This window comes from Panthera uncia, assembly GCF_023721935.1.
Source record: "Panthera uncia isolate 11264 chromosome A3 unlocalized genomic scaffold, Puncia_PCG_1.0 HiC_scaffold_12, whole genome shotgun sequence".
Classification (NCBI taxonomy): Eukaryota; Metazoa; Chordata; class Mammalia; order Carnivora; family Felidae; genus Panthera; species Panthera uncia.
In genome coordinates, this window is record NW_026057579.1 from 34,904,666 (window position 1) to 34,924,165 (window position 19,500).

The following is a 19,500-nucleotide window of genomic DNA, read 5'->3' on the forward strand; positions in this document are numbered from 1 at the left end:
AGGAAAGAAGAGGAGGAGGAGGGGGGAGGAGGAGGAGGGGGAGGAGGTGGAGGAAGGGGAGGAGGAGGAAAGAAGAGGAGCAGGGGGAGGAGAAGGAGGGGGAGGAGGAAGAGGGGGAGGGGGAGGAGGAGGAGGAAAGAAGAGGAGGAGGAGGGGGAGGAGGTGGAAGGGGAGGAGGGGGAGGAGGGGGAGGAGGGGGAGGAAAGAAGAGGAGGAGGAGGGGGAGGAGGGAGAAGGGGCGGAGGAGGAGGGGGAGGGGGAGGAGGAGGAGGAGGGGGAGGAAAGAAGAGGAGGAGGCGGGAGAGGGGGAGGGGAAGGAGAAAAGGATCCATGAACGCCAACAGCGATCTTATTCGGTCTGGACACTTACAAAGTTTTCTTCAATCGTCACTCCCTCCTGGGACTCCAGCCGCAGGGAGTCGAGGGGCAGACTCAGCAGGGAGACCCGGGAAGGCAAGAGCTGTGGGTGGGGAGCTCCCCCTGGGCCCGGGCAGCTGGGGCTCTAAGCGGGGCGGGCGTTCTCGCCCCCTTTTCCGCGGGGCTCAGGCGACAGGCTCTCAGGCGCACACGGCTTGGGTTTCTTCCCCTCCGGGCATGAGTGCTTTGAGCGCCAGCGACCAGACGGCTGGGCTGCGCGAGGCCGGTCTGGTCCCTTGGTCAGTCACCGCCTTGGGAACAGGTGCCGGGCTGGCAGCCCCCCCCGGCACCGTACGTGGCACTGGCCAAACGCAGGGCGCACCCAAAGCAGAGGAGGCCGGGCGCCTCGGGGGAGAGCGCGCGCACAGCAGTGGGGGACGTTTTCGAGATTTCCCGCTGCGGAGACGAAAGTCCCCCCGGGACTTCAGTTTGCGTGCGGCGAGTGGCCGTGGCAGAACCAGAAGAGGAGGGGCCGGAACGGGGGGGCATCTCCCCAGAACCTGGCGAATTACCGTCCAGGAACCGGACCGGGGAGTCCAGGCCTTCTCAGAGCCCGTCTCTCATTAGCCCCAGCGAGCCCCGCTTCGCCCTCCGGAGACAGAGCCTGAGGTGCACGTGTGCAGGTACATGAGCGTCGCAGGCGCACACTGACGGCCGCGTCGGCCACCCAACTGGGCTTCCCCATGGGCCTGCCCCGCCCCCTCCTGGTTGACAGGAAGTCAAGTCGCGTTCACAGGTGTAGACGCCAGCTGCTTCTAAACCAGGAGTTTCATCCTTCCTTCCTGTTCAGCCCTCCAAGGAAATGCCATCCCCCCATAGGACTCCCGATGGCAGGAGAGCCCGCTGGCCTTGTCCCCGCAAAGACAGGCCTGCGGGTGCCCAGCTCCACGTGGGAAACCCTCACAAACACGCTCCCCGCCCCCTCTGCGTTTTTTCTTCCTTTTCTTTTTTTAATTTTTTTAAACATTTATTTATCTTTGAGAGAGAGAGAGAGAGAGAGAGACAGAATGCTAGCTGGGGAGGGGCAGAAAGAGAGGCAGACACAGAACCCGAAGCAGACTCCAGGCCCTGAGCGGTCAGCACAGAGCCCGACGCGGGGCTTGAACTCACAGACCGTGAGATCAGGACCTGAGCCCAAGTCGGACGCTCAACCGACTGAGCCACCCAGGCGCCCCACCATGTGTTTCTTTCAGCTTTTATATAATTAGTTTAAACAATCCAGCAATATGAAACAAATTTTCTATTTTACCCTTAAAAAGTGTTATAATAAGACGTCTACTGGCCCCAGAGTAAAGGTATTAATCCTGATGTCAGGAGATGTGCGTATAAGTTCTTGTCTTTCTGTGGATGGACTGGGTGACCTGGTTCCGTCACTTGCCGCGTCTGCACCTCTGTCTCCCAACCTGAACGCGAGGTCCCAAGTACAAAGCTCTTTTGACAGCCCAGTCAACACACAGATGCAACAAAAGCCTTTGACTTGATTAGAACGCCCTCCCCTATATGGGACATCATCTGCAGGGATGCTCAGAATATTCTTCTGTAATATAAAATCATTTTAGACTCTCAATAATTATACCTTGATTTAACAATTATACCTTGATTTAAAAATAATGTGAGAGACCAAAGAGTCCAGTTCCCCAAGGAAATTATTGCCTACATCGGATGAGTTCCTATAGAATATTGTCCTTTCTCAGGGCACCTGGGTGGCTCAGTCGGTTGAGTGTCCAACTTCGGCTCAGGTCATGATCTCACAGTTTGTGGGTTCGAGCCCCGCATCGGGCTCTGCGCCGACAGCTCAGAGCCTGGAGCCTGATTCAGAGTCTGTGTCTCCCTCTCTCTCTGCGCCTCCCCTGATCTCATTCTCTCTCTCTCTCTCTCTCAACAATAAATAAACATTAAAAAAAAGTTTAATAAAAAAAGAATATTTTCATTTCTCCTATGCACAGTCCACCACAGAGACAGGTGCCACCAGGCTGTGAACCCCATGAAGCTGTGGCTCAAGTCTCTGCCTCCCTATCATCCCCAAAGGTCCTGGGGCACCGTCCACTCCCAGTGCTTATTTGTTGGGCTCTCAAACAAATACAGTGAGACCCAGGGAAGTCCCCTGCATGTGAAGTCACAAGCCTTTGGAAGCGAAGCTGGTGCCATAAGTCATCAGACCAGCTCTGAGAATCGCAAATAGTGCCAGATTAGTCTAGCAGCTTCTAAGGCCAAGGCCTGAGTCCTGTGATTCTCAACAAGGTGCACGTAGGGTAACCTTGGCCGTGGGTAAACAGTGGCTGAGCGGAGAGTGGGGGGCTGGAAGGAAGGTAGGGTATCCTGCTGACCAGTCTTTGACCGAAAATCATGCCTGTCTCCAATGACAGTATCAGTGACCTTGGACAAATCCCTTCAAAACGCACTTCAGATGGACAGAATCCCCAGAGACAATTCGGGAGGGATTCTTTCCCATCAGGAGATAAGGAGAGGAAGTTGCGAGAGCAAAAGGCACGAGTGGAAAACAGCCTTCTCCGCTGACCAGGGCGGACCACTCAGGGACACAGCAGAGGCCGACCGAGGCTGCCTCAACTTCCCTGATGAGAATGAACCAAAACCACCACCTTGGCAATGGCTCATTCTCCCCACTGGAAAAAAAAAAATCATGTCATGGGCTTTCAAGTAAGGCATCGTAAGTGACACACCTTCGGGGACATGTTCACAAAGTCTCCGGCAGCCTGTGGGAATAACCAGTGGTCTCCGAGCAGAGCACTGGCGTCCCTGCCCTCTGCTCCGGTCTGTTACGAACTTCCAGAAATGCTGACCACGGGCCACCCCGGACGGACCTACCATGAGCGGGACGCACGTGCTGGCACGTCCGCTACGCCTACTTCAGGCCACGTGAGTGCTGTCTCTGAGCCCGGTGTCCTGTCTCCCAGAAGCCCAAGCCCTGCTTGCCACAGGGCCTCTGTGGCTGGTGCACTTTGGCTTTCCAGGCAGGGGAGCAGGGATGCAGGCACAGGGGGCTGACCCCCAAAATTACGTCAAAGAAGCTGGAATCCCATCGGACCGAATTCCGCGCGAGTGATGAGTGCGTTCTCCAGGCCAGCTTGTGGGGAGTCACTGTTCCCCTATCAGCAATAGTCTGGCGAAGGTTAGAACACAGGTCCTCGCTTTACGCAAAGGGCGCTGGGGTGTTCGAGGGAAGGGTCGCACCAGGATCCCACTGAAGGGAAGGCAGGCGGCGTCTCCAGCCCCGACTGGCTGCCTCCCAGTGCAGTGGCTTCTCCTCCAGAGAACGGCCAGCCACTGAGCACGGCGCGTTCCCCACGAAGACACAGCTTCCCAGGAAGGGCTCCCAGGCTTACAACTAATTAAAGGTTTGCAGGAGGTCGGGGGCTTTGGCACTGAGCTGCTAATGCTTTTGACATTTGTCCAGATTAAAAATAATCCACCATCCATTGTATCGGAGATCTTCCTGGCATTCCCCGCTCTCACAGATGATTCTGGTTTTGCTCTCCCTTTTGCTAGACTAGCTGTGTTTGGGCCCAAAATGGAGCCCAGCAAACAAGGCACTTGGAACGGACTGGAATTGAGAGGCAGCTTCTCTTTCAGATTGTTACTCAGCCTCCCTCGCTCCCTCCGTTCCTCTCTTTTCTTCCTTTCTTCCCTTCAGTATGTTAGAAGCAGACACAAATGCTCTACGAAAATGCACGGGGTTACCCAGTGGAAACACAGGTATGAGACCACAAGCCTCCTCATTCGCTCTTCAGGCATCTGGACAGTTACTGTTTCGTGATTTAAGTCAATGCACATTTACTGGGCACTAAGGATACAGTGTTGTTCTCAGCAGGTACTGGCAATGCAAAGAGAAATGAGACCTGTTTAGACTGGACTCTCTAGAAAACAGCAGCTAAGCACAACCTCAGAGCACGAAAGATAAGGGTTGAGGGACGGCAGAGGGGATGTGCAGTGTGGGCATCACTGAGCCCACCAGCACTTTGCCAAGAGCCTGGAAGCCCCAAGGCACATCTCTGGAGAGGATGCCCAGAGTCTAGCACACGGCACAAGCTCAGCGCAAAGGAATGCAGAGGGCTGTTGGCTCCCACAGGCTCGTGTGGCCCACTAGTCAAAATCCTCTATGTGGGATGTTGACGCCTCTACGCTGTGGGCCAGGTCACCCGAGCCTTTGATCCCACCGAAAAATTTGGACCCCGTGACCTGTGGTACGACCATTCATCTGAGTCCAAGATCCGATGGGTGGTGGGGTTCAGCAGGCAGGTGAGGCACAGAGAGTCCGAGGGGGGTGTACGTCACGGTGGTAAAGTCCAATGCTGGTCTTTAAAGAGTTGGTGGTCCAGGACGGGACGTGGAGAAATTATAGTAAATAATGACGATACAGTGATAACAACTAGGATTTATTACACACTTGCTTCATTCACTCTGGTAAACACTTGACATGAATCACCTAATTTAGTACTTACCGAAAGCCAAAGATTCTTTCCCAGATTTCCCTCTGTTACAGACTGAGAAGCTACACTGTAAAGTGCTGATGATTTATTCAGGGTCGCTTGGCTGACAAGTGGCAGAGCTGATGGTCACACACACAGACCGGCTTTACCCACCAGGCTTCCTGCCGGTGGCCATTGTTCAGGGATCAGTAGTGCAGGCTGTTGGCAGGAGGCACGAATGGCAGGTGCCCCGGGCTTGGCCAGGCTCTGGCCGTGGTCCCCACCCCCTGTGCCCCACTCGGGCCAGCTCACTCTGACCGGGTCCAGCTGGATCTAGGGCAGCACTAGGGTGTTTTCTCCAGAAAGTTGAAATAAGAAAATGTATTTCCACTCTACAAATTAAGTGCTTAGAATAACGCATAGAAGTATAGAGTTTAGGTCAGTGTTGGGTTTCCAAGGGATTCTCGTTTAGATAGCAGAAATTTCTCCACCAGCATTCGGGACAAACTGGGGACAGAAATGACAGAATGGTATGTAGGTTACTGTTGGTGTCTATGCCAACAGCCGCGTGAGGGCCCCTGGGCCCTGCAGGGAAGCGTGATCTCAGGATGAGGCCGCCTTCCGGTCAGGGAGGCCTCCTCACTCTGAAGGCATCCAGGACAACCTCCAGGGACGGGGGAGAAGGGAAGAGTGAGACTAAAGCTCAGGAAAATCCATCCTCCTAGAAACCCGTCCCACATCACAGGCTGACCCACCCCAGAGAGGCCAAGGGCTCCCAGCTCACCTGTGACAAAACATCTTCCCGACACTGGTGCCCAAGGGCTGTGCAGCTCTGTGGACAGCCTCGTGGTGAGGCAGAAGGACCTGGCTGGGTGAGCCAGAGCCCGGAGACATTTTATCCCTCACCTGTGTCCTCCTGCTCGGATCGCACTCTCACCACGCGGGCCCCTGAGCCCGACTTGTCTTCCCACGGGGTTTCCCCATAAGGGGAGACCGTAGGAGTCAGGTCCCGATAACTGTGTCAGCCCTTCCTAACAGATGCAGTTCTTGCAAATTAATACATCATTCTGGCTGTAGACACCTGTCTCTTGAGGGCTTCGTTCGTCTGAATCAGCACCCATGAGAATGATCAACCCTGGGGTCGATGCCAAATGTGGATTTATTCATGCTGCATAGTATGGCCATTTCACGTATTCTTAAATCTAACACACACACACACACACACACACACACACACACACGAGGTGCCAGGCATTGTGCCATACGACTGTAACCCAGGGATGGAAAAAACAGAGCCCCTGCCTTCAAAAATCATACAAGTGAGTACAGAAAGCTGCATGAAACGGAATTACAATGCCATTTTCTCGGCAAAATAAGCTTTAAAGGGGGAGTAGAGACCTTCCCAGAAGAAGGTACGGTGATGGAAAGAACATTTCGGCCAGAGGGGAAATGAACAAAAGCTTTAAGTGCTCCAGACCTCACAGCCTGTGGTACCTGGGGGTGGCGTGGGCCCGGGGGCAGACAGAGACAGTCCAAATGACCTTGGAGTTTCACTGGCTGGCTTCATGAGCTCTGCATTTCTCTGGGAGGGTGGACAGGGAAACACTTTCGCGTTCCTCCCAGCTCAAAGGCACAACAAATTGTGCCCATCTTTGGCCTAGACCTAACATCATAGAGCCGAACGTACCTTCAATTATTCTGGCCAATACCAGGCGACCTGTGACTTGCCAGAGTCAGGAATGGTCTGCCGGAATCGGTCAGCTGGTCGGGGGGAGAGCCGGGATGGGGCCTGGCTTCCCGTCTGGAGCTCGCTGCTTTGCGATTGTGCCTCATCAGACGAGCTCCGTGGGGCTCCAGGGTTACGATTTCAGCATGCTACCGTTGGCCGTATCCTCTCCGGGAGCACTCACGGCATTGTGTGAACACCACTGCTTACTGCTGGCTTCCTCCAATACACCATCCGTGTATCAAGGCAGGCGGTGGTTTACGTACCTTCACACACTCAGTAATCGGGGTAACATCCAGACCAGAGTGCTACCCAAAGATGTCGAATGAACGAATGAATGAGTCATCACTGTAGGGCTTTTGCAGAACTAACAATAAGATAGATTGATCTCAGAAGCCATCCAGAAGGTGAAGATCTCATTATAACCTGGATCATTTCAAGGGGAAAGAACTCCCCCGGTGCCAGGGCGCTTCGTGACTGCCGCTGACCTGTTTACAAGACTTTCATCCCGACTTTCGGAGCCTCCATTCCTTTCGTATGAGTCTTCTGACTGTTTGTAGACTAACATTCCACTTCCTCCTGCCTCGTCTAATTAGTTTCTCTCTGAGATCGGCCACGAGCTGCTCTCATGTGGAACACAGTGGAATGCATTAATCACGCCCCTCTTTTAGTTTGAGTCCCTTCTCTATATGAAACCATATTGATCTCTTTCTCCTTGGAACCCAGAAGACACGCGTTGTTTTCACCTGTAATTGGCCGCTTAGCCTCACTTACATGCATCGTTCATTAACCAACTGGGCTGTTTACTCCATCATTACAAACCCAGCCTGTGGTAGCTTATTATAACCACTGGGTTTATAGCAAGGAGTTCAGAAGTTCCTACAGGCTAGTGACTCTCAAAGGTGGGTCTGAGAATCACAAGGGCCTCACGGGGAGGCTCACGGGGAGGCTTCTTATATTTATGCAACCCTTTGTCCTTGACCACACTGCCAGTAAGAAGCCCAAGACTTAGGTAACCGATACTGGGTTTCTAAATGGTTCAAGTCACGATTAGGACTTCTGACCCTCCAACTTTACCAGGAATCCCCATGTTCCCCCCACTGCCCAGAGTTGGACTCCTTAGAGGATGAGAGAAGAGAGACAGGGGGACAGAGACAGTTTCTCAGATTCCAGGGTGACTTCTTGGTAAGATTTATGCGCTGATTTGTTGTCAATCCCTGGTAAGGCACAAGGTCCCTACCCTACTGGAGACAGAGACTTGGAACTGGAGCTTTGCCTAAGGCACAAGGGGAACAGAGAGCAAGGAAGCCCACTCAGTGGAGGGAATCAGGGAAGACCGCCCCGGGGAGGTGATGCCTGGCTGAGGCTTGAAGGGAAATGAGCTTCATTCGGGAGGCACAGTACAAGCAGGTGGCAAGTGCAGTGGGCTGGATGTGTGGGCGAGGATGGCATGTTGGAAAGCCCGCTAGCTCTCTTCCTCTGGAAAATAAAGGACATGTGGTGGGTGGGGAAGAGATGAGACATGCAGATCAGAAAGACCACATCCCAACCTTGTCCGCCATGTTCAGGAATTTACTCAGAGCCTGAAGTCCCAGAAGAACACATCCAGATTCGTGAGTCAGGAGGTGCAGTCAGGCACCAATGTGGGGGGCAGATTACAGGGTTTCCAGTTGGAGCAGACACCAGCTGAGGCAGGGAAAAGGGTTAGAGTTCCCTAAGAATAGAGTCCTCCGGCCGTCGCACAATCTGCTGCCTCTTCTTTAGCAGAGTTTACAGACAAGAAGAACCCTGTGACACATCCCATTTACTGCCTTTTGCCGTGGCCTTTAGCAGCCAAGATTCGAGGTTCTACTGCCTCAGGTGGGGCTCCACCAGCCTGGGACTTCATCCAGCAGCTCCAGGAGCCTGCAGAGCCCAGCAGCATCCTCCAGATCCACCTCCTTCAAAATCCACTCCATGTTCTCTAAAGTTGGACTAGAGATGGCAATTTGGGTAGACTCCATTCTGTCACTTTCCTGGCTCCTCCTTCAGTGTCTTGCTCTGTCCTTCAGCTCTTCTGTGTTTTTGTTATTAATTGTGTTAAGAACACCTAACATGAGGTCCACCCTCTTAACAGATTTTAAGTATATAATACAGTATTATTATAAGCACAACACTATGCACCACATCTCTAAAACACATTCATCTTGCATAACTGAAACCTTATGTATAATGATTAACAACTCTCCCCTTACCTTCCCCCGCCCCCCTGCCCCTGGAACTACCATTCTATCCTTTGTTGCTATGAGTTTGACTATTGTAGATACTTTTTTAAAGTGGGACCATGCAGTTTAACCTCAGGGTCACCTCCAAACTCTGTAGAACAGAGTCCAAAAGGGCTCTTTCTCTCAGTCCCCTCACTCACGAGGGATCCTGTGATCTAGATAATGTGCAAGTTCAGTCCGTCTTTCCTTGCCAAGGTTGCACAGGCTTGCACCAGATTCAGAGGAGCTGGGAGTTTCATTTCTTCCTTCAGCCCTACCTCCCTCTCCAATTCCCTCCTTTTCCTTATTTTATTTTTTTACAAAAGATGCGTTCCTATGTATAAACTAGTAGACAGATTATAAGTGGAGGGATGGATGGCTGAAGAGATAGACAGATGGATGACAGAACACTGTCAAAGTGAACCCTGTTCCAGTACTCTGCAGCGTGAAATGAGAACAATGTCAGTGCATCTGAAGCCCATGCACCCTTCCCAGTCCTACCTCCCTTCTTCCTGTGTTGTTGGCCATTCTTTTCAACTGTGAGTTTACAGCCCCTTTCTATTCATATTTTGCCATGTAAGTATAACTCTCTAAATAACACATATTTTTTTTGAAACTTGTAAAAGGGAATCATTTGGTATTTGTTCTTCACAACATGTTTTTTTTTTCCTTTGCTCCACATTTCTCTCCATGTTAGTATGCACGTGCACCTGTAATTCATTTATCTTTCCTGCTCTATATGGTGATTTGCAGCCATATGCCTTTTTTCTTCCCCTTTGCTAAATGTTGTCTATCGCCCTCAGCGGACATTTGGGTTGTTTCCAGTTTCTTGCCCTGACCAGTGCTGTTCTGGATATCCCCGAATCAGTCTCTGAATGCTGGGATGTGTTGCACGGTGACCTCAACAGGGCTGGGTATTCTATGTGCCAAACACATGGGCATGATAGGGTTTTCAGTGTGGCTTTATTCTGCATTTTCCTGGGTAATGAGTTTGGAAATTGTTTGCATTGGTTACTAGCCATTCTTCTTTCCTTTTCTGTAAAATCTCTTTTAATGTTTTTTTGCCCATTTTTTTTTGGTCTTTTAATTATTGATTTTAAATAGCCCTTTGTATATTTTGTTAACTGTATTGCAAATATCCTCTTCTGGTCTGTGATTTGCATTTCATTTTATCTGTCGCTTCTTTCTAGGAACAGAAGTTTGGGTTTTTTCTCTTTCTACTTTAATATAGTCAAATATATATTTCTTATCTTAATTACTTATTTTGGGGAGGAATGTTGTTTTTGTTTAATGTTGCCTATCCCAAAGGTCACCAAGTATTATGCTATGCAGTCTTAATATATATGTGTCTTTTAAATTTGACTTTCACAAAAACCTTAAGTCATAGGGGTTTCATTTTGGTGTGTGGTGTGAGGTAGGAATCTCCTTTTATTTTTCCATACAGTTAAATAGTTTTGCTGATGTCACTTATTGAATTTTTTTTTAATGATATGTCTCTTTGTGGTTGTCGCTGTTGTTGTTTTCTGTTCTGCTTGTCGGTCATCTATTTGTATATTTGTGCACAAATGCCATCGTTACAAGGTAATATTTGTAGCCATTAGAATGAGCTATCATCTCTCCATAGATTTAACATGTATTCTGTATTTTACAATACTTCAGCAATTTATTTCATGACTTATTTATTTATTTTATTTATTTGCTTATTTATTTATTTATTTATTTATTTATTTAGACCACTTATTCTTAGGTCTTTTATCTTTCCCCTTTCCCATAGTTTATTACTGTAGTATGGAAGGGTAATTGACCCTTATATAATTTTAGGTCCATCAGTATTACTAAGCTCTCACAATACTGCAAATGATTTATATCTAAATGGCTTTGTGTGATCTTTATAAAAAATCGTATCATCAGCAAATAATGACAAATTTATTTTAAAACGTTTTTTTAATGTTTATTTATTTTTGAGAGAGAGAGACAGAGAGAGACAGAGCTGGGGAGAAACAGAGAGAGAGGGAGACACAGAATCCGAAACAGGCCCCAGTCTCTGAGCTGTCAGCACAGGGCCCGACGCGGGGCTGGAACTCACAAACCGTGAGATCATGACCTGAGCCGAAGCCGGATGCTCAACCGACTGAGCCACCCAGGTGCCCCGTGACAAATTTATTTTAGGCTTACTTTCCAATCCATACATTTTTTTTTTTAATCTTGTTTCTCTGGCTAGGATGTCCAATATAATATTGAATAGAAATAGCATGGTGGGGCTAAGCGAAATTAGTTAGCCAGAGAAAGACAAATATCATATGACTTCACTCATATGAGGACTTTAAGAGACAAAACAGATGAACATAAAGGAAGGGAAACAAAAATAATAGAAAAACAGGGAGGGGGACAAAACATAAGAGACTCTTAAATATGGAGAACAAACAGAGGGTTACTGGAGGGGTTGTGGGAGGGGGGATGGGCTAAATAAGTAAGGGGCATTAAGGAATCGACTCCTGAAATCATTGTTGCACTATATGCTAACTAATTTGGATATATATTCAAAAAAATAAAATTAAAAAAAATTCAATTCAATTCAATTCAATTAAAAAAAAAAAAGAAATATCATGGTGGGGATATTTGTCTTTTCTGGTAACCTGAGGGAATTATTTAACCTTTCCCTACTTAGTAAAACTCTCTAATGTATTGAGGAAGTTCTTTTCTCTTCCAAACTGGCTAATCGTTTTTATCAGAAGTGCATGGCAAATATTAAGAAATTTTTCAACATATGCTTAGATTATTTTTCTTCTTAAATGTATTAATATTGCAAATTGCATTAGTAGATTTTTAAGTGTTGAACTAAACCATGCATTCTAGGGATAAACCAAATTTGTTTATTTAGTATTTTCTGTAGTTTACTAGATTTGATTTGCTAATAGTCTCTTTGGATGTTTCCCCCCATATACATTCAAGAATAAATTTAACTTGTAATGGTTTTTCCTTACACTGACTTGGTCTGGTTTGGGTGTCAAAATTACACTGTCCTAACAAAATGTGTTGAGAAATGTTCCCTTACCTTCTGTTCTCTAGAAAAATTCCATCTATGATTAGAATTTTTCATTCTAAAAACATTAGAAAACATTCTAACATTCCTAGGATATTAGAGATTGCTTTAAAAACTATCTAGGACTGGTGTTTCCCTTGTGAAAATATTTTTATCCATTCATTCATTTATTTTAATGGTCATAAAATTGTTCATTTTCTCTATTTCTTATTGAGTCTGATTTGGAAAATTATTTTTTCCAGGATGTCTTCTTTTTTGTCTAAGCTTTGTTTAAACATATTGGTATAAAGTTGATCATAATGTTCTCTTATGTTTTTAATCTCTGCTGCCTATTTGGCAATGTCCTCTTATTCCTAACATTTTGTTATACTTTCCCTTTTTTTCTGTGTTAAATTTTGTACAGATTTATCAATATTTTTTTATAACATTACTGATGCAACTGTTATGTCTTATTTCCTCTTGCATTCATTTCTGGTCATTTCTTTGTTGTCTTTCCTTCTACGTTCTTATCTTTTTTTCATACTTCATTAAAAAATACAATCATTTATGGTTTTAACTTTTTCTCTAAAAAGGAATGGTGAATCTTTATTCACCATTGATATGTTTTGATATGTTTTATTTTCATCATCATGCAGGCAGTTCTTATTATTCTGTAATTTATGATTTCTTCTTTAACCTGTGAATTGGTATAATTTTAGATGATTTTTGCCTGACTTGCCTCCCAAAACTTGATAAGTGCCAGGACAATTATAAATATGAAGACTCTTCACATTATTTTTCAAGGTATACAGACAAGGTACACAGACAAGGTACAGCGCTCAATGGCATTTCAATGTCTCACTATTATGAACATTTTATGTCCAAAACAAGTAAGAAAAAATGAATATATATAGACCAAAAGCAATGTTTTAGCTAACTACTTGCTATAAAATACTAATTTTTAGAAGAACCTGTGTTTTGCTTTAGTTTACTGTAAGACTTTTGTACACATTCCAACTTTTGGAATGTTTGATCATTCTAGGTCAATCCATGGTACATGGCTTCTTAGTGATAAAGTAAGGACTAGACCTCTGATGTTTTCATATCAATTCTTCCTTTTTCAACAGCTGATTTTCTTTTTATTCCATACCATTTGACCACATTTGAATGGGAACCTCTAAGAATATTGTCCTGGTGTTTTGAAAAACTCCTTAACTTTCCTTGAAAGAAAGCCCAAGACGGATTTGCGCTATGCCATTGTGTACATATAATAAGTGACATTTTAGTTTGATTTTGCAATAATTATCTTGCCACTATAAACAGTAATGGTAAACCACCCAGATCACTGGCTTCATCTTATGACACATAACGCTGACTGCCACAGACATACATTTCTATCTCCATGGTATTTCTTGACCACAACATATTTGCCATAAGAATAAGACAGTCTCTTCCTTTGGACTTATGTTTCTCATCTGCATTTTCATATGATATTACCAAATCGATGATCTCTTTCAACATTTCGATTCAATTTTATTATTTAGTTTTGCCAATTATATTAGAATTACAAGTTATAGATATGTTGCCAGCATCAGGATGATGTGTAGAATCTGTAAAAATATAGTGCGCAAGATAACTGGAAATATTAACACAATGGGATTTCACACCCATTTCACTTTCCTCCTCATAATCAATTCCCAGTTGGTGCCATACTGCCACATATTCTAGGAATGCACCAATATTTTTCTTTTGTGTCTCAGAGAAAGATTCTCTTCTATCATTTAGGCTAGTTACAGACATCAATCTCATATTCTTGGGTATTTTTAGATGGTTGCGTTTAAAAGCTTTCTATTTTTATTTTCCTCATCTTAGATGTCATGAGTGCAAAACTGGATAAACTCATGCTGGTGATGCTCTTGGGTTACTTTTTTTTTCTCTTTTTCCAATCTGTAATCTGTACGTACACACTTGATAAGAACCTGTATAAGATTCTTACCACCCATTGTTCAAAAGGATAGTCAAGTTCCTGTGAAGGTGTTTGCAGCTATTTTACTGTATTTTCCTTTAATCTTTCCAGAAGTAAACATTACCCATAATAAAGGCCCAACCAGCTGCATTGAGCAAGACCTATGAATAAAAACACTGATGGCATTTAAGATATCCTTTGGATTCGAATAAATTCAGAGGTTTTGTTTCCTCAAAATCAGTTGTAAGCTACTAATCATATATGTCATGAACCTTAATGAAGTTTGAGAGGAACTAAATGCTTAATTGACCAGAAAGGGAAGTCTCAACATCTGCCTCTCAAACCTCTTATTGTTCAGAATTCCTCTATCTATAATCAAAACTAAGATGTATATCTAGTATTTTGATACAAATAATTTAATTCCATATATCCGGTTTCTATATTAATTTGCTTGATCATAACATTCAAAATCACTTATAGTTAATTTGTTATTCCAAGGTTATAACCAAACAGACACTCCACCTAAAACATGAGAGTCAAATTTCTTTTTTTTTTTTAATATAACTTATTGTCAAGTTGGCTAACATACAGTGTATACAGCGTGCTCTTGGCTTTGGGGGTAGATTCCCGTGATTCATCACTTACATATGGCACCCAGTGCTCATCCCAACAAGTGCCCTCCTCAGTGCCCATCATCCATTTTCCTCTCCCCTCCGCGCCCCCATCAGCCCTCAGTTTGTTCTCTGTATTTAAGAGTCTCTTAAGGTTTGCCTCCCTCTCTGTTTGAAACTATTTTACTCTCCTTCCCTTCCCTGATGGTTTTCTGTTAAGTTTCTCAAATTCCACATACGAGTAAAGACATGTGATATCTGTCTTTCTCTAACTGACTTATTTCACCTAGCATAAAAGTCACCTTTCTGAATGCCAACTCAGGTCCTGACCTGACCAGCCCCTCTGGTGGCAGAATTTCCTGCCTCAGAGTGCCTGCAGTGAGCTTTGCTGATAGGAGATGATCTCTGATTTACCATTGGAAGGCTGTGTATGTCTTCCTTGAATCTTCAGGGGGCATAATGTTAGCATCACCATCCCCCTCACTCCTCCAATTATTATGAGGACGAAATGGATCATTGAACATGCTAAACAGAGTTCACGGTACATAACAATGGTCAACAATTGTTTAGTGAATACAGAAACAAGAGGTGAATGAATCAGACGCTTGTGTATATAACCTTTTCTTCTTGTGACAGCGTTGTGATATTTCTAGAAGCCCGTATAGGCATGTCATGCTACTACTGGACAAAGTAATAAGAATTGATAGAACTCTTCACTGGTTAGAAATTCTGGTCTAATCTTCATTCTTCACAATCAGATAGAGGGTAAGATGGATTTAATTTCATGCTTCACAAATTTGTTGCAATAACTTTATTGAGAAGTCTGGGGGTAGCGAGTGAAAACTTTGAATGTTCCCAATATACACGTGCAGTATTTTAAAATTATACGTAAGGCCAGCAGAGCTTTTTCTTATAATTATTTTCATAACTAAACTCCTCGCACTATAGATACTGTTCTTTATAGATGGGTAATTTAAAATCCAATTATCGCTCATATACATCAAAATAACACATTTGATATTTATATTTATCACAGATCTGCCATTTAACACCTCCATATTATGTTCTGCTTTCCTCCTGTGGTCACATTCCAAAATCTATTCTACCGTCCAAATTTTGCTTTTTTATCATGGATATGACATTCATATTGGAAAATAAGTATGTTTAATCGCATGTCGGTTATCTGTACCAGGTAGCTTTACCTACCCAGCCTAGAATATAGAAGGGTCTCAACACATATTCCTGCTTCTGTTATCACTGTTCTCATACCAGCATTTACAATATTTGCCACCAAATGATTGAACAGTGGTCTTGATAAACTGACCGATGTTGCTTAACTCTTCTTTGTTCATTGACACCCCCCCCCCCAAAAAAAATTTTTTTTAATGGAATGAGGTAATGGGAGAGACGAAAATCATTCTCCAGAACTATCTCCACTGGCTAATTAGGTACTTATTCAAAGACTTCATGTAAAGAGATCCTCCAGAGTGAAGGCCAATGTACAGGGTGGACACACAGCCTCTGCCTTCTAATAGCCTACAGTTGCCTTCCGAATGTGTTGATTTGGTTTCATAACACCAACCTCTACCAGAAATGCTCTACCTTCTTACAACAAATAATGAGAACTATAACTTTCTTTTCCGGTAATGGCTTGGAGACTGTCCCGTACTATTCGGAGTAACTGGATTTCTGATGAGATCTAGGTCCTTAGGTAGCCCAGGACTCCGTATTCAAGCTGAAATACGTAGCTATGTCATTCGAGGATTCAGGAAACTGTGACACACGACCGGAGGGTAGGTTTGGTTAGGATTTGTTACCTGCTCTGCGTTTCAAAGGTTAGTACTTTACTAGCAATGCTAAAAGTCATCTTCTCGTGGAGCTCTTAAATCCCTGATATACATTCACAGCTATTCTCCTCTCTGGCTTTTCCTAAAGATGAAGACTTCTCCATGATCAGATTCCAACCCAGATGTGTCACTTTGAGAATTCAGCGATGTGCACCTTTACAATGTGGTTTAACCAGTGACCAAAACAACAAAGGTGAGACTTACAAAGAGACCTGAATCAAAATCACTGTAAATATATATGCCTCATACCCCCTAAAGAGCTGTTGTGTAAAATTCTTTCTAGAAGGAAAAAACATAGAGTGAGTAAACTGACAGTGCTGTTATGTATATAAAAAAGACCCCCTAACACACACTGTTAATTTTCTCTCTCGATGGTCCTTTGATTTTGCACACATCCTTGAAATAAATTATAGTCTGTGTCCAGCCACAAGATCACCTTTTTACTAACCTTCTTTTAGATGGGCCCAGTTGCTAAAATCCAGAAGACAATGATGGGAGCTGCACATGTGAGTCTGATGAGAGAGGCTGAACGTTTCGGGACTGCCCCCGGGGGGGGGCTGAGGCTTCTAGATTCAACCCGGACTGGGTTGAGTCACTTCTCAGCTCCCTCGTCCGAACTGGTGGATGTTCTCTGACCCTCTGGCTCCGGTACCTGTAAAAGGGAAATGACAGAATCTCCCGTGTCTGCTTCACAACCTTGACATAGCTGGCTGTTGCGCTCAGGGACCCTTGTCTTTCCTTCTGCAGGTCCCAAAACGATGAGATTGCCAGCAGCCCGACATACAGACGCAGGAGGTAAGTGTATGTGTGAGATGTGATGTTTATTTATGCGCTCTGTATACATATGTATGTTCAGACATAAACATTCTCTTCGAAATTAATTTTTCAAAATGTTCTATGCAATTCGTTTCCACTTTGGTTATTCCGTCTTTTAGTGCTGTCAGGAGCTTGGCCCCTTCACAACTGATAAATCACCCACATTAATCTGTCTTCCACCCGCTCCCTTCAGATTGTTCCCTCAGCCACAATAAGATCTGAATGTGTGCCTCTGCACATGGCGTCCCAAATTATAACCTCCCAAGTCTCAGGATTGTTTGCAAAGGGCTAAAAATTGCCGTGCTCATAAAAACAAAACAAAACAAAAATGGCAACCTTGTTTGCCTTGCCAGTCTGTCAGAGCTTGAAAAACAAACTTCATCCCAGAAAGACAAACACACACAGAACAAACATGGAGAAGGATGCGTTGACAGAGCTGAGAGGATCTCCAGGCCAAGGAACGACTGAGGAGAACCCAGCCAGACAGCGTGCGGAGTGGAGGCACGCTGCACACCCAGTGGACGAGAAGGAAAGAGCATGACCCCCGCCACGGAAATGCATGCATTTGGAAGAACCTTGCCCTTGGCACACGGCCTCCCTCAAAGGTGTAGGCATCCCCACTGTCAAAGCTCCTACGTGGGAAGCTGGGTCTGAAGTCAGCTTGGCTCATCCCTCCCTCTTGAACCATTGCCAGCTGAAAGGCACTGTTGACCCTGGAATCAGTGGAGGTGTATTTACCTAGCCTAACCCCCTCTGGTACATTCAGTCTGGGATACACATGTACGGATCCAAACGGACCCTGAAATCCCGATGTTGCAAATCATTGTGAGAAAGAATCAAAGCCAATCAAGGGCGTATTTCCTAGAAACCTTCATTTTACAGTCTCCAATGAGATGCAAAATAAGAAAGGCGACTTTGGCGGATTTCTATAATAACAGTTTGTATTAATATTCTACAAGAATAGTTTCTTCCAAGGAATCTAAAGAACTTGCAAGGAGATTGGATTCTGCCCCCGCTCTGGTTCCAGCAGCAATGAATGGCAGTGGTTGGCGGCTGCATTGCAAAGCTTGGCGGTATCTCCGGGGATGTGAACACAAAGGCGTACGCGTTGCAAACAAGTCTGTGGTCTGTCACAGCTGAGCAGCTGTTGGCCCCAGGAGGATCGGGACAGATCTATCCCTAGCTGAGGTCAGGGGTCAGTCGCCATGCAAATGAGTTCTTAATGTGACCCATGAGCTTCGCAGTGCTCCACGGCGCCCTCTGTTGAAGCTTTTCTACTTAACACGTGCTGTACTAGACCCCTTCCCTACGCCACGCAATGCTCAGTGCGCTCTTCTGAGGTTGATCATTGTTACTGTGCACACCGTTCACGTGAAGAATAGAGATTCAGGCTACATCTTGTCCAGTGCCTGAGCCTGTAAGTGGCTGAGTCAGATCTGTAGCCAGAAATCTGTAGGATTTCTGGTTCCGAAGTGCACACCTGGTTACTCCACTGTCTTGAGGCAGAGTGATCCCAACCACAGCAAGAGACGGGATCCACACCGTTCGCTTACAGGTATGGTGTTCTGTTCGCTTTACCGTGCCAGGGGAAGGGGGCTGAGGATTGTGAAGCCTCCCAGCTGCCAAGCTGCTCTCAACCATTCAATCGCCCTTGCCCTACCTTCTTGGTCCATCCGTGCAAGACCTTGCATCCCAGGTGGGATCTCTTGCATAAGCATCTCTGGATCCTGAGCACCAGCTTTTACAACCGGTCGGAAGATGTAGTGTCTCCCTAGATTGCCCCAACAATAAAAGAACATGGACGTAGTTCTGTCTTTGATTTTTCATTTAATTCTCTAATTAGGCAAACATTCACTGGATGGGTATTGCACGCTAGGGCAGGGTGTCGACCAGATTGGCCGTGTCTCATTTTCCTCAGTGCAAAATACAAAGGGATGCCAGAAAATGTTAATTACGATTGATAATATTTCAATGTCACTTTATAAAAAATCAAAATGAAGGCAAAAAATCATGGTAAATATGTGGAATTTTTATATAAAGGTAAGATCCACATAAATGGATCCATATAAATGGCAGCTGTTCCTTTCACCCCAGGCTCCAACAAGCTCAGCACAGTTCTGTGCTAGACATTAGGCATCCAGGGACCCACCCGGCCCGTGGGGGGAAGGACTTCTTAGAAATCTGATTGGAGTGTTCGATGCAAATGACATCAGTCTCCCCACCTTTAAAGTGGGAAATACAATCTCTACTTCAAAAGAGAAGTACTGGAAAGTGACTAGACCGGGACGAAATTTAGTTTTCCTGAAGTTGAGCTGGAACGGGGCTAGACAAGAGCGCAGTTTTCACAAAAGTCAGGTGGTGACTATTAATCGCATCACTTACATGGCAGAAAAAGCCACCATAAATTTACCGTTCCTTCTGTCCT